The sequence below is a fragment of the Psammomys obesus genome, unplaced genomic scaffold, assembly GCF_907164565.1.
Source record: "Psammomys obesus unplaced genomic scaffold, mPsaObe1.curated_primary_1811, whole genome shotgun sequence".
Classification (NCBI taxonomy): Eukaryota; Metazoa; Chordata; class Mammalia; order Rodentia; family Muridae; genus Psammomys; species Psammomys obesus.
In genome coordinates this window covers 3,088,636-3,102,904 of record NW_026596131.1, presented here as the reverse complement: position 1 = coordinate 3,102,904, position 14,269 = coordinate 3,088,636, and the positions used below count along the sequence as shown (strand labels likewise).

General features: G+C 48.6%; 1 protein-coding gene and 1 non-coding gene across 2 annotated transcripts in view; one reads left to right on the top strand and one right to left on the bottom strand.

Annotated features, from left to right (window-relative positions):
* Positions 1–1,111: 1,111 nt before the first annotated feature.
* On the bottom strand, positions 1,112–1,184 carry Trnar-ccg (transfer RNA arginine (anticodon CCG)). The gene has a single exon. It is a non-coding gene; the product is annotated as a tRNA-Arg (tRNA).
* A 12,830-nt stretch (positions 1,185–14,014) lies between these two features.
* The window catches only part of Kpna2 (karyopherin subunit alpha 2), a gene marked incomplete in the record, with an annotated part of 9,555 nt that continues 9,300 nt past the window's right edge, over positions 14,015–14,269 (top strand). The window contains 1 exon segment of the mRNA XM_055592075.1: positions 14,015–14,135.

The following is a 14,269-nucleotide window of genomic DNA, read 5'->3' as shown; positions in this document are numbered from 1 at the left end:
TCTCCAGCCTGTACAGGTTTTGTTTTCATTTTGGAATAACGACGACACGCAGAACGTTGCAAAGACCTTGCAGAGCGCTCCCGCGGGCTGGCTTTCACGTCGCACCTTGCCCTGGTCCTGTGTCGTGGAGAATCAGCCTTGCGCGCGCTGGGGAACCAGCTTCAGCGTCCTCAGCCTCCACTGCTCCCTGCCCCAGCAGGCCTCCTCTGACACGCCTGCAATCCGAGGACTGGAGAGGTCGGCCCGGCCTGCGGAAGGGCCCGAGTCAAAGCAAGAACAAAACGAGACAAAGGAAAGCCAGACTGGGATCCCGGGGCTCGCGTTTGCCCCAGCGCGGGGATCAGCCGTCCCTGTGTACAGGGCAGCGGGAGGAGCGTCTGTTCCCCTAGAGAAGGGCGGACAGACCTCGAAAGCCCGCGTTTGATTTCTCTTATTTCACCAAACTGTAGGTAACGCACGCCAAGACAACAAAGCCGAAATGGCATCCCAGCTCTGGGGGACCCTGCGCCTCTCCCGGGGAGCAGTAAGAACAAACCCTCCTCCGCTTTCTGAGTCAGGGTTGCTCTGTGTAGCCCTGGCTGGGGTCAGGATGGGGAGGGAGCGGACGCCTACGGGAAGCTCCAAGGGAAACGGCCTCCTGGGCCGTTGTGCTAGGTTGTGTGTGTGTGTGTGTGTGTGTGCGCGCGTGCGCGGGGAGTAATGATTTGTCTTATTATGTTTTTTTTTTCTTTCTTCTTTTTTCCTTCCTTCATGTCTTCCTTTGACCCTGTCTCTCGGTGTAGCCCTGGAACTGGCTTTGCTGACCACGCTGGTCTTGAACCCATGGAGACCAGCCTGACTCTGCTCCCGTGAGTGCTGGGACGAAAGGCGGTGAGCCACTATGCCAAAGAAGAAGTAAAATCTCTTTAAATGTACAGTTTTTGTGAATTATACCTCAAAGGTAGACAAAAATGTTTTCAAAAGAGCGCACGTGTTATTAAAGAACACACTCTTTTATTTAAAAGCTCTGCGTGCCCCGTTATTACGATAAACAGATTCCGAAGTCAAATAAGGCGACGAAATAAGACTTTTAACTTGCCGATCTTTGGTTTCGACAAAACAAACCGCCGTGCGACCCAGATGGGACTCGAACCCACAATCCCCAGCTCCGGAGGCTGATGCCTTATCCATTAGGCCACTGGGTCACCACGGAATCCGTCTCCTCACTCCCTCTCCTTACGTGATGTGGTCATCGCGGCCCCGCCCGCCGCGCAGCGGCCTCGCGCAGGCGGGCCAGCCCTGCCGACTGCGCTTGCGCACTCACCCCCCCGGCGCCCTCGACCCGAGTCTCAGTGCGCCTGCGCCGCGGACAGGTTCGCTGCCTCTTGCGATGGGTCGGTCCGGGGTCCCCGCCGCGCCGTCTGGCTGTCTCAGGGGGTTTTGGGGAAAGCGCGCCACGTTGGCTCGTCAGGCCTCGCAGGGAACCTTTGAAACCGCCCCTGCTGTGCCCTCCTCCTCCGGTCGAACCCCCTGGCCTTGGGCAGGACGCAGCATCTACCTGCATTTTCCAAAGGGCCCTGGACCTTTCCGTCTCGCCCAGCTTAAAACTCCCTGGGCTTTCCGGCCTCAGCCTCGTTTCCCCTTTCTTGCTTTTACTCAACAAACATCGATTTGTTAACCTCTTATGTGCTGTGGGCATAGTGAAGGGTGAACAGGCTTTTCCAGCCCAAAGAATCTTCTAACCTGCCCTCTTTCCAACAGCCACTTCCTACACCCCGCCCCCCACCCCACCCCCAGACTCCCTCACCCCTTAGACTAAAGGGGAAATGAAGACAAGGTCTCTAAACGCAAAAGAATACCTTTTATTTTTCACCCTAAAGCTAGATCTCGGAAAACAACCGACTTCCTGGTTTCATGAAATGTCTTTGCTGCGTGTCAAATGCTGCCTGGTAGGTTAAAAAAATTGAGTTTCAGAGTTGTGGTTGTTTATGGATAGGTAATCCCTGTTCTTTGCCATGTAAGAATACATGTCTGTGGGCAGTGCAGATGTGGTGGTGGTTAGTGTGGTCAGGTTGGAAACACCTGGAAGATGGCCCTCCGAGCACGCTGTGGAGGATTCTCTGGATTACCTAAGTCGGGTAATGGGCAGACTCCCAGGTCCGCTGTGGGCAGGCGCAGCCCAGCAAGGGGCTCAGGAATGGAGCTGCGGGGGTTCCTGAATGTGAAAGCCCCGTGACCAGCTGCCTCATGATCCTGCTGCTATCGCTTCACGGTGATGGACTGACTGTACCTTGAACTGTGAGCTAAAATAAACCCTCTTCCCCTTGATTGCTTTTCTCCTAGTATTTCATCACAGCAGCGGGAAAAGTAAATAAGGCATCACATAGAGAATGAAAAGCTTGGGGCCAGTCAACTAAAAGTCTGTGTGTGCTTTTCCCTTCGTGGGGGATGACAGCCGTCTTCTTTTTCCCTGTGGCCTGTGAGCCACTGTGCACCTAGGAGCGCCCTTCCTAAACACCGAGTTCTTAGTTAGAGGTTGCTGATTTGCGCTGACACCGGGGTGCTTTTTTCTTTCCTCTACGCAGCCCTGAACATGCTGAGGATCAGTATGCAGAGCAGGCCACCCTCAAACTGGCCTCAAACTCTACAATCCTATTGTGCCTCCCCGGTGCTTGGATTTTAAGCCTGTACCATCACACCCGGCTAAGTCTCAACTCTGTTGTTGCTCTGTTTTTAGGAAGGACAGTTGGGCTAGGGTTCTGCCTGCCTAAGCCTCAACTTTTGAATACCTAGTTTTGGTGTTTTCACAACCTGGGAAGTGTCCGTAGGTCACGTCTACCTCCCACCAAAGTGAACCGGTTAAGTGGCTGAGAGCGCTTGTTGCTCTTGCACACAAACTGGGTTTGATGATCCGCCTGGTGGCTCACGACCGCCTGGAACTCTAGTGCAAAGAGATCTGACGCCCTCTTCTGACTTCCGCACCAGGCACAAGCTGATCATCATGCATAGACACGTAGGCCGGCACGCATAAGTTAATAGACCTTTAAAAAAAAAATGAGCGAAGAGTTACAGAATTCTCAGACACATGTTCACCCTCTGGAAGGTCTCCCAGGAACAGCTGCACTAGGCGGTACTTCTGTTAGGACTGATGAACTCGCATTAGTACGTTGTTAACTAAACTTAATAGTTGGCAATTAGAGTTCACACGCACGTTCCGTGGTTGTTGGAGACTTTACACTGTTGTGCAGCCTCTATTTGCAGCATCATACAGGCAAATTTCACAACCTTAATTAATTTTTTAAAAGGTGCCACAAGCCGGGTGCGGTGGTGCACGCCTGTAATCCCAGCACTCAAGGAGGCAGAGGCATATGGATCTCTGTGAGTTCAAGGCCAGCCTGGTCAACAAATCGAGTCCAGGACAGCCAAAGGCTACACAGAGAAACCTTGTCTTGAAAAATAAATAAACAACTAAATAAATAGAAGATGTCATGTTTAGGCAGGGTCAGATGGTTCAGCAGCTAAGAGCCCTTGTTGCACGTGAGTACCCAAATAACAAACAGAATATCCTTGAAAATGCCTATCACCCCAGTTCTGAGGGGAGTGAAGTCAGGAGGGTGGCTGGGACTTGCTGGCTTCCAGCCTCGCTGAGAAAATGTGAACCCTCGGTTCAGGAAGAGACCCTGCCTCAAAGGAACAAAGGGAGCGGTAAAGGGAGACATCCAGCCCTCCTCTGTCTTCCTCTTGTCATCCCACATCCCCTGCCACTGGTGCAGGGCTGAGCACCACGCTGGAAGCACGTTTCTCCAGTGGCACCGTCCGTGTGCTGTCGGCTTCCAGGCAGGAACAGAGGAACCTTGAGATCAAAGGTTCCGCTTCTCTCAGGACCCCATTGGAGCTCTCAGGGCAAGGCCAGTGTGCTAGGCAAGGCTCACTGGGGAAGGTGGAAATGAGTTTTCCACTGGGTGTTAACAGTTATCTCTTTTAGATGAAATTGCCAGTGTCAGACAGCAGTGGAAACTCGGGAGTTCCAAAGCCGGTGATGATACTGCAGTGTTAAAGTGGCTTAACCAAGGATTAACGAAGGGTTAAGCCACTATGCTAACAGGCGGTTGGGGGAGGGGGGAATCCCGTGCCTGGTCAGCAGGCCTGAAGGGAAGGCAGGTCCAGGCCCAGCACCAGGCTCCTGGCAGCCAGGCAGGCTCCATCGGTGACCGGTGACCGAGGCAGGTTTGGCTGGCCTGACTAGCAGCCAAGCCCCTGGGAGTTCAGCGGCAAAATTTCAAGGAGAAGGGGAACCTTTCCTTCCCCAGAATAAATGACAAATCTCAGACAGTTAGTTGTGCTGAAAAGCTGATAGTAGCATGCAGCACTTTTATTTTCTGTGGAATCAGGGACTTATAAACCTTGAGCTGTGGAGGGGCTTTGAGGATGAATGTGTTTGCTTTGCGGGGGGCTAGAGTTGCTAGAAAGACTTGATTTACACACACTCAACAGTTGAGAGGGGAAAGCAGTACTTAATTATTCTATGCGGGGAAGAACTCCAGATAGGGTTAGAAGTCGTTGGTTGAGAGCCTAGGCACCAAGACATCTCATTAGCATTGGGTGGCTGTTCCCAGGGATCCCTAGGTACCCGCTTTAGGGGTGCTTATCAGGAAAGGGTTAGCCTTATAATCTCCTTGAGGGCTATGTGATGCCCCTTAGAAGACTGAGGTTCCCCAGATCAGGTGATGAGGGAACCCAGCTGAGAAAGGGAGTCCATCATCATGTACCAAGCCCAGAGGTTACCTGAAAATGCCCAATATTGACCTTAATAACAGGGTCCCACATCTGCTCATGTGCACACACACAAACACACACATACACACTTGGTTATTTTTTAGATGTTCTTCTATTCTGTGTATGAGTGTTGGTTTCATGAATGTCTGTACCTCATGTGGGGTACCCATGGAGGTCAGAAGAGATGATCAGATCCTCTGGAACTGGAATTAGGGATGGTTGTGAGGCGAACCACGTGGGTGCTGGGAACTGAATCCATGTCATCTTCAAGAGCAACAAGTGCTCTGAGTCACTTAGTCATCTCTCTAACCCAGACAAAATAAAATCTTTTTTTTTTTTTTTTTAATGCCATGCTTTTCTGAGAGTGAATAGATTGCAATGTTGGTAGCAACATTGGAAAGTTGGTGGCTTATTGGAAAGTTAATATGTTCCAATCTAGAATCTGTATCTCTTCTTCCTTCCTTCACAAAGGTAAGAGGGCAGGCAACTGAATGTTCAGGGCATCAAGTCAGCAACAGTTGGATCTACCCGGAGCGGCAGCCAGTCCACCCTCTGTGGCAGAAGCGCATCTGCAGAGCTTAGGTTTAGCCTCTGTCTCTGCTCCCATGGCCAGGCATTTTTTGGTCCTGTTAAACAGGAGGATGGCAGACATCTACTAAATCATCATGGTCAGCTGACCACTAAAACCTATACCACTATGGAGGCCTTTGGGTGTGCAGTCACATGATTAAATTTTCCATAGTCCCTGAGGTCAAGACATACATACAGCTGATAGGACCATGAAGGCTGATCTGACACAATTCCAAACCAAGCTGGCATCTTGCCCCTGTACCCACTTCCTTCTGGCCGCATATATTCCAGTCATCTTGGCTCAGAAAGCGTACCATGAGCCACTTCCTTTAGCAGAAATCACCAACACCAATTTAGAGCCAGCTTTCCTGTTGCCCTCTAAATTCATCCACTGCTTGGCTTGCTGCAGCCGAAAAGTTTCCCTCTCACTGGGTGATACCTCAACCTGGTTGTTTGCACTGAATACCTTCCAGCAACGCACCCTCCTGTATCAGAATATTGAGTAAAACCAACCTCCGTTTTCACTCCATCTCTGCTGCCCACCTAAACAGTTTGCAAAGGCTGTTTCCCTCTGAGTCTACTGCCAGCCTTTAAGTCCCAATGCCAAGTTTTCATTCAGTGTGAGAGGTGGGGTTGATAGTCACAAAAAATAAAAATAAAAAACCCGACCTATTTCTAATAAATTAGGTGGGGTGACAAGTGCTTGTCCCAGCACCCAGAGGTGGAGGCAGAGAAGAGCAAAAGTTCAAGGGTATCCTTTTGTAAATGTAACTTTTATTTGCGTGGTTCAATTGTCACTGCCTCTGTCTGCTAATCTAGGCCTAGAATGTTTTCGACCTCTGAGACTTAACTGCTGAGTAAGTTCACCTTTTCTTTTTCTTACTGAGCTCTGGGCTCCCTGATTCAACTCAGCTCTTCTGGCTCTGCTTGGCCTCAAACCAATTCCAGAAATCTGCTCTGATCTCCTAGCTCCTCCTCATTCTCTGGCTCATTTGGTCTTCACCTGAGTTCTCTCTCTGCAACCCCTCTCTCTATTACTGTCCCTGGAAAACTGCTTCCTCTCTCTCTGCATTGCCACTTAAGTAATTTCCCTTTTCTCTCTCTTCTCTTTGAGAATTGTGTCTATCTTATTCCCTCAAGTCTTTCTCTGGTTCGTCACTGTTTCTGCCATTCAATTAAACATCACTTTCAACACGGGTGTTTCTACAAACTTAACTTTACCTTCATTGCTTGGGATTAAAGGCATGTACCACCATGCCTGGATTTAAGCTTTTCTTTACCTGAAACTGCCTGTATACCAGGCTGCCCTTGAACTCAGATATGCTTGCCTTTGTCTCCTGGATTAAAAGCCTGTTTGTATTCTAGCTGGATCACATAGACCTAGAAGATATTTGGATGTGATCTCTTGTCAGAACAGCCTTGTTCTCAGTTAACATTCCTCTACAATCCTCCTTCCTCCTCCATTTCCATTCAAGTCAAAATTTCTAGCTTAGAATCTGAATGGGTAGGGCTGGAGAGATGGCTCAGAGGTTAAGAGCACTGCTTGCTCTTCCAGAGTTCAATTCCCAGCAACCACATGGTGGCTCAAAACCATCTATACTGGCATCTGATGCCCTCTTCTGTAAATGAGTAAATAAATAAATCAGTCCCTAAAAAAATTAAAAAAAAAAACCACACATCCAATAGTGCATCTCTAGCTGTCCACACTGACCGTGGCTGCCGGGGCCACCGATGCCTGGATCATGGCATTCAACCCGATGACCAGATGCCAAGTCAGCACCACCCAGGGCAATGTGTCTAGACCCGGCACCCACAGTCACTGATGAAGTGTGCAGTGGTATCAAATAGCTGGTCTTTACTACATTGTGGGTTTCTTCTTCCTCCTCCTCGTTGTTTGTTTTTTGAGACAGGGTTTCTCTGTGTAGCCTTGGCTGGCCTGGAACTCACTGTGTAGACCAGGCTGGCCTTGAACTCAGAGATCACCCTGCCTCTGCTTCCCAAGTGCTGGGATTAAAGTTGTTCTCCATCACTTCCCTGCTTGTGAGTTCTTTTCTCACCCATTATCCCCTAGGTTTCACCCCCTATCACTAGTCAGGAGAGAAAGATCCTCGGGTCTAATTTCTTTCCTCTTTGATCACGACTACTAACAGACCTCAAACTACCCCCTCTGAATGACCACCAGCCGCCAACTCTACCTATCAGGGCTCTAGCATTTATGTACCTTCTGAAAAGTTCCCAGAATTCTGAAAGTCACACAATCACAGAGGCTGTCTGCAGCTGGCAAAACCACACCTCTACTAGCGCATGAGGCAAATGATAGTCAGTTGCTGCTTCGGGCAATCTGAAGTGGCCCCATGTCCTCCCCATACCTGGGATTAAGGCAAAAACATAGTCTTAAAAATATTTCTGTGGGTGGTTTTTTTTTTTTTTTTTTGTTTTTTGTTTTTTGTTTTTTTTTGAGACAGGGTTTCTCTGTGTGGCCTTGACTGTCCTGGACTGGAGCTGGCCTTAAGTTCACAGTGATCCACCTGCCTCTGCCTCCTGAATGCTGGGATCAAAGGTGTGCGTCACCACATCCAACTTTTTCTTTCTTTCTTTCTATTTGTTTGTTGTTGTTTGTTTTTTGTTTTGTTTTTGCTCTGTTTTGTTCAGTGGGACTCTAGAGAGCACCACTGACTTTTTTTTAAAGTGCATTGGTGTTCAGTCTGCATGTATGTCTGTGTGAGGGTGTCAGATCTTGGAGTTACAGACAGTTGTGAGCTGCCGTGTGGATGCTGGGAATTGAACCTGGATCCTCTGGAAGAGCAGTCAGTGCTCTCAACCTCTGAGTCATCTCTCCAGCCCTCTCTGTGTTTTTAAAAGAACTAAAATTCCAGAATTGTCACTATAATACCTTCCACCTGAACAGGTTATCACAAACTGGGAAGATGCTGTCAATTATTATTCCTACTGTATTGTGCCTACTGTATTGTAAGGATGTGGCTCCCAAAGATGACGGTGTTGCCATGGCCACCATCAAGACCAAGCGCAGCATCTACTCTGTGCACTGGGGTCCCATTGGCTTCAAGTTGGTGTTATCAGCTTCCACTGTGGTATGTGGTGGAGACCATGGTACAGAGAGCTGAGCACCACAGAGCAGTTGCCCAGGCCTGGTCTCTCCTCGACCACAAGTTTGACATGATGTATGCCAACTGTGCCTTTTTGCATTGGTATGTGGACAAGGACGAGGAGGAAGGAGAGCTTTCTGAGGCTCTAGAGAAGGATTATGAGGGAGCTGGAGCAGATGATGTTGAAGGAGATGATGGGGGAAGATGTCACTGTGTCAGAATTGCCTTGCAATTGTTTCTTGTTTGCTTCCTTGTTTCTTCTTGAGACAGGGTTTCTTTATGTAGCCCCAGATGTCCTAGAACTCACTCTGTAGACCAGGTTGGCCTGGAACTCAAGAGATCCACCTGCCTCTGCCTCTCAAGTGCTGGGACCAAAGGCATGTGCCACCACTGACTGGCTTGAATTTGTTGTTGTTTTGTGGAACTGTCTGTTATAATCCTAAACTATTAGTAAAGGTGATTTTTTCATCTTAAATGGCAAAACAAGGTGACCTGGTTGAGGAACCTTTCCAATTCCAGTGACTCTCTCTACACAATTCCACTATACTTCCTAAAAATGAGCATTTATGGAGCTGCCATCATTGACCTTGGGCTTAAGCCCTTTAAAGCAATTCATCAGGATCTGCCTTTCACTGTTTCTCTGGGGCTGCTCCTTCTCAGGCTCACATCACGACAGCAACACAGACTGGTGGGAGAAAAAGGACTTCTCAGATCCAGAAGCCTCCGCAAACAGTTCTTGGCTTCTTGTGTCTTCATTATGATCTCAGTCCATTTTGGGCCCCTATAACAAATACCTGCTACCAAAATAGGGGTTTATGTGGCTAACAGTTCTGGAGGTCCAAAGAACACAGTGCTGCCAACTGTTCTGTCTTGGCGAGGGCCTGCTTGGCTACATTCTAACAAGGCAAATGGTGTCAGGGCAGGAGTGCTTTTCAAAGCGTGTGGTCACATGTTTAAACAAGCAAAAAAAAAAAAAAATTCAGGTTGGAGCCTGGCCCTAACACCCCACTCTCAGCAACTAGCCAGGGTCTCATATAAAGTATACCAACCCCTCGAGAAGTAAGCCTCCTGTAGTTGTTCCCCTCCCCCAGGCAGGCCCCACACTAAGATTTTACCAACTCTGAACATTGATGCCACACTGGGAACTAAGCCGCCAGCCCTGAACCCTTGCTTAACATACTCAAAACAGAGCAGCCACAACACAGATCTCTCTATCTGGCAGATGGAACATACAGGTTGGATTAGATCAGACAGGGCCCTGAGGCCATCCCCATCCCAATGTGTAACAGAAGCCAGAGGATTAGGGGTGTAAGGTCCGGCTAGGCTTGGCTTGGCTTGAGGCCTTGTCTCAAACAAAAACTAAAGGCTCAAATCCACTGAAATACATAAAGTATGTTGGTTAAGGGCGGTAGAAGTGCCTGGCAATGGTGGGACACTCAGGAGAGAGGCAGGCAGATCTCTGTGAATTCAAGGCCAGCCTGGTCTACACAATGAGATCCTGTCTCAGGACTGGGGTGGGGGATGGGGAGGCGGGGCAAGATAGAAGCATATCTTCCTTGTACATCATGTATCTTTCAATGCAACTGTTTTCTTTTTCAGAGCTTAGGACTGAACCTAGCTACCCCAACTTAATTAGGGACTTAAACAAAATAAAACAGGGTCTCATTATATAACCCTGGTTGGTCTGGAACTTGCCAGAGTGCTGTGATTACAGGCTTCCAGCAAAGATGTATTTATTTATGTATATGTGTATTTTGCCCACATGTATGTCTGTGTACCACATTCATGCCTGGTGCCAGAAGAATCCTAGAAGAGGGAATCTGATCCCCTGGAACTAGAGTTAAAGATGTGAGCCACCATGTGGGTATTGGAACTAAACCTAGGTCTCCTGCAAGAGCAGTAAGTATGACTAAACCATCTCTCTAGCCCTATCAGTTATTTGGTTTGGTTTTTCTGAGACAGGGTTTCTCTGTGTAGTCCTGGCTGTTCTGGAACTCCCTCTGTAAATCAGGCTGGCTTCGAACTCAGAGATCTGCATACCTCTGCCTCCAGAGTGCTAGGATTCAAGGCAAGAAGCGAACCCAGGTCACGCTCTGTGCTGCCGTTGGAGGCCATGCTGATGTCCATGGTCCATGGTGTTGCAACAGGTTGTGTTAATGTCTGTGATCTGTGCTGCTACCAGGGACTAGGGTGATGTCCGTGATCCAAGCTGCCACCCAATGCTATGGGTGGCCATGGGTGGCTTTTGTAGTGGTATCAACCGAGGACTGATAATTGAGAATGAGAGACTTAAGGCTTCTGTGACAAGTCCTCCCCTCCACCCCCCTGAAAAAAAAAGAGAGAAACAGTTCAGATAGGAAGCTAGTGAAGAGTCCTTAAAGAGCCAGGTGGTAGTAGCACACCTGTAATCCCAGCACTTGGGGGGCAGAGGCAGATGGATCTCTGAGTTCAAGGCCAGCCTGGTCTACAGAGTAAGTTCCAGGACAGCCAAGGCTACACAGAGAAACCCTGTCTTGAAAACAACAACTAAAAGAGCTGTGATAGATGCTGAAATGGAGCTCTTCACAGTTGATGGCTTCTGGCTGGAGGGTGCGGAAGGACTCCGTTATCTTTATGGGGCTGGCCACTGGGAGTTTGACCATGCTCCAGTGAGTATGTGGGCAACACAAATTGGACTTGGTGTGTTTCTTTTTGGAGGGGGGCGGCACGAGGCCGGGAGGGTGGGCCCGGAAGGAATATGAAGCGAGTATGATGTACAAAGTTTCCAAATAATTAATAAAAATATTATGTTGGGGGAAAAGATTTACTTTTGTTTATGTGTCTGCGTGGGGGAGGGGCACCTATGCCACCCGAATGCAGGTTCCCTAAGGCATCGGTTCTTGGAGCTGGAGGCACAGGCAGTGTTGTTGAGCCACCCAGTGCAGATGCTGAGAACTGAACCCTGGCCCTCTGAAAGAGCAGCGGGGATGCTTGAACAGCTGAGTGAGCTCTCCGGCTCCTCCACAGAGGCTCACTGTGTAGCCTGGGCTTGCCTGGGACTCACAGAAATCCACTTGTCTCTGTCTCTAGATTGCTGGAGCTAATTGCCCCACCGCACTTGGTTGTCAAGGCAACTTTGGACATTATCCTTGTGTTTCAGTTTCTTTTCGAGTGCTAGTACAGTGGGCTTGACTCCCATCTGTCGTTTGTCGCCCCTGTAAACCTGGAACAAATCACTTAAGAATTTATGATTTCATTCTTTCTCTGACAGTTGACACATGCCTAGCACCGAAACACTTCTGGGAACACAGCCCTCACTGTTTTCAAGGGAAAGAAAGCCCATTTTAACGGTGCAGGTAACACCTGCAGCTTTGAGAAATCAGGCAGGTTGCGGGTCAGAGCCCCCAAATTTTTCTACAAGTTCCTTATTCAGAGTTCTGAGACTAAGTCTCCTTTCAGAAGTCGTTCCAACCTCAAATGACTAAACAAAGCACACAGGCTTCCCAAATGGGATGAATTTAGGTCATGTGCTTGCTCCTGAACCATTCACAGTAGCCAAGAGAATGCCTGGCAGTGATTGGTAGAGAATGGATTCCTTCCACATTCTTGCATTTAGCGGGTCAGATTGGGAGCAACTGCCTGTGAACTTCTCAACACACAAGAGAAAAACTGGCAGGAATGCCTGCAAGAATAGACAAAGCATACTGCTTGCATCTCTTTGTACAAAATAAACTATTACAACTTTCCTAAAATACTCCTTTAAAGGACTCAGAAAAATTACAGGAAGAACACAAAAATCCTGATGCTTATAAACACCTTTGATGTTTGAAACTAATAGACCACAAAAAAATGAATATGCACTGTTAATAAAGTGGAAGTTTAAAATTTGAGGGTTTGCAGTGTGGTTATGTAAGAAAAATGTCCTCCCCCCTCCCTAACAGGGTTTCTCTGTGTAGCTTTGTCTGTCCTGGAAATCACTCGGTAGACCAGGCTGACCTTGAACTCACAGATCTCTGCCTGCCTCTGCCTCCCAAATGCTGGGATTAAAGGGGTATAATACCACTGCTCAGCTTGAAACTTTTTTTTTTTTTTTCTCAGCAGATATATTCTGGAATATTTAGGGCTAAAGAGATAATTTTGTAACTATCAAAAAGCTAAAAGAATAATAGATAACCCACATGTGTACACTTGTATATACGTTAAATATAAAGAAAAATGTGGCAAAATGCTAATTAATGAAGTTTTTTAAAGTATTTGAAGCCTGGTGGTAGTGGTAGTTGGGATCTCTGTGAGGTCAGCCTGGTCTAGAGTGAATTCCAGGACAGCCAAGGCTACACAGTGAAACCCAGTATTGAAAAGAAAAAGTGTTTGGAGCAAATAGGCATTAATAGGCCATTTGTTACCACATTTGCTGCTTCCATTGTCTTTTTATTCTCCAAGTAATCTATAGAAATTTGACACACAATTTACCAAAGTGGAGCATGTCTGCAATCCCAGAACTGATGCTGAGACAGGATGGCAACCATTTCAAGGGGAGCCTCAGCCCTATTGTGAGACCCTACGTCAAACCCACTCCCCATAATAAAAATAACAATGCTAAGTGTAGTGGCGCACGCCTGTAATCCCAGCACTCCGGGAGGCAGAGGCAGGCGGATCTCTGTAAATTTGACGCCAGCCTTATCTACAAAGAAAGTCCAGGACAGGCAAGGCTACACAGAGAAACGGTGTCTCGAAAAAGAAAAAAAATTTAAGAAAAATAACAAATAAGGGCTGGAGAGATGGCTCAGTGGTTAAGAGCACTGTCTGCTCTTCCAAAGGATCGGGGTTCAATTCCCAGCACCCACATGGCAGCTCACAACTGTCTGTAACTCCAAGGGAATCTGACACCTTCACACTAATGCACATAAAATAAAATCAAATAAATTATAAAAAAAAAAAACGGTATAAACAACAACATAGTGGTGTAATTAATGATTATCAAGAGCCACACACACTTTACTTTCTCCCAGTGACCATTTATTGCTAAAAACCTTGTGAGCTGTCATGAAAAAATTTGTATTTGTTTTAAGCTCTATTATTATATTTTTAATTATTATTATTATTTTCTTTTGAGACAGGGTCTCCTTAGGTAGCCCTGGCTGGCTCGCCATTGAAGACCAGGCTCACCTCGAACTCACAGCAATCCTGTCTCTGCCTCCCGAGTGCTTGAATTAAAAGCCTGCGCCAATCACACCAGGCTAACCTTCTGCTCTGTTTCTTTAACGATAACGAGTGTAATAATAATTCCGTGTATTTGCTTAAGGCCAGGACCACAGAAAACAAACAGTACTGCCCGGCGCGCCGGGTACGCGCAGACGGCACCCACCCCCAAGCGCGGGTGTCACCCTTTTGCAAAGCACTCTGGGATTGCCCACCGCGCCCTCATCTCGCGATGCTACCCTCCTCGCCACCCCACCCCCACCTCTTTTTTCCCCCCTAGGCCCAGCGTCCGGGTCCCACCCCCACCCCCGCCTAACGTGTTTTTCAAATCTGCCAATGGGCGCACAGCTTGGGCTCAAACCAGCCAATCAGGAGGCGGCGTCACCGGGAAATTTAAATCGCGCCGGCCGGCAGCACGAGGCACAAAGTCTGAGGGCTGAGACGCGGCGGACGTTTCGAGGGCCGCCGACCCGCAGCCTGAGCGCTCCGCACCGCCTCCCGAGGAAGCCTGAGCCCGCTGTGCAGGTGGGAGCCGAGGCCGGGGCCGCGCGGTAACGGCCGGCGGGAGGGCTGCGCGGCGGACGGAGGCAGCAGGCCGCGCCGGGGCGTGGGCCGGGCCTCCCTCCGCGGGCGAGGCCTCGGGGCGGCGCGGCGTCCCC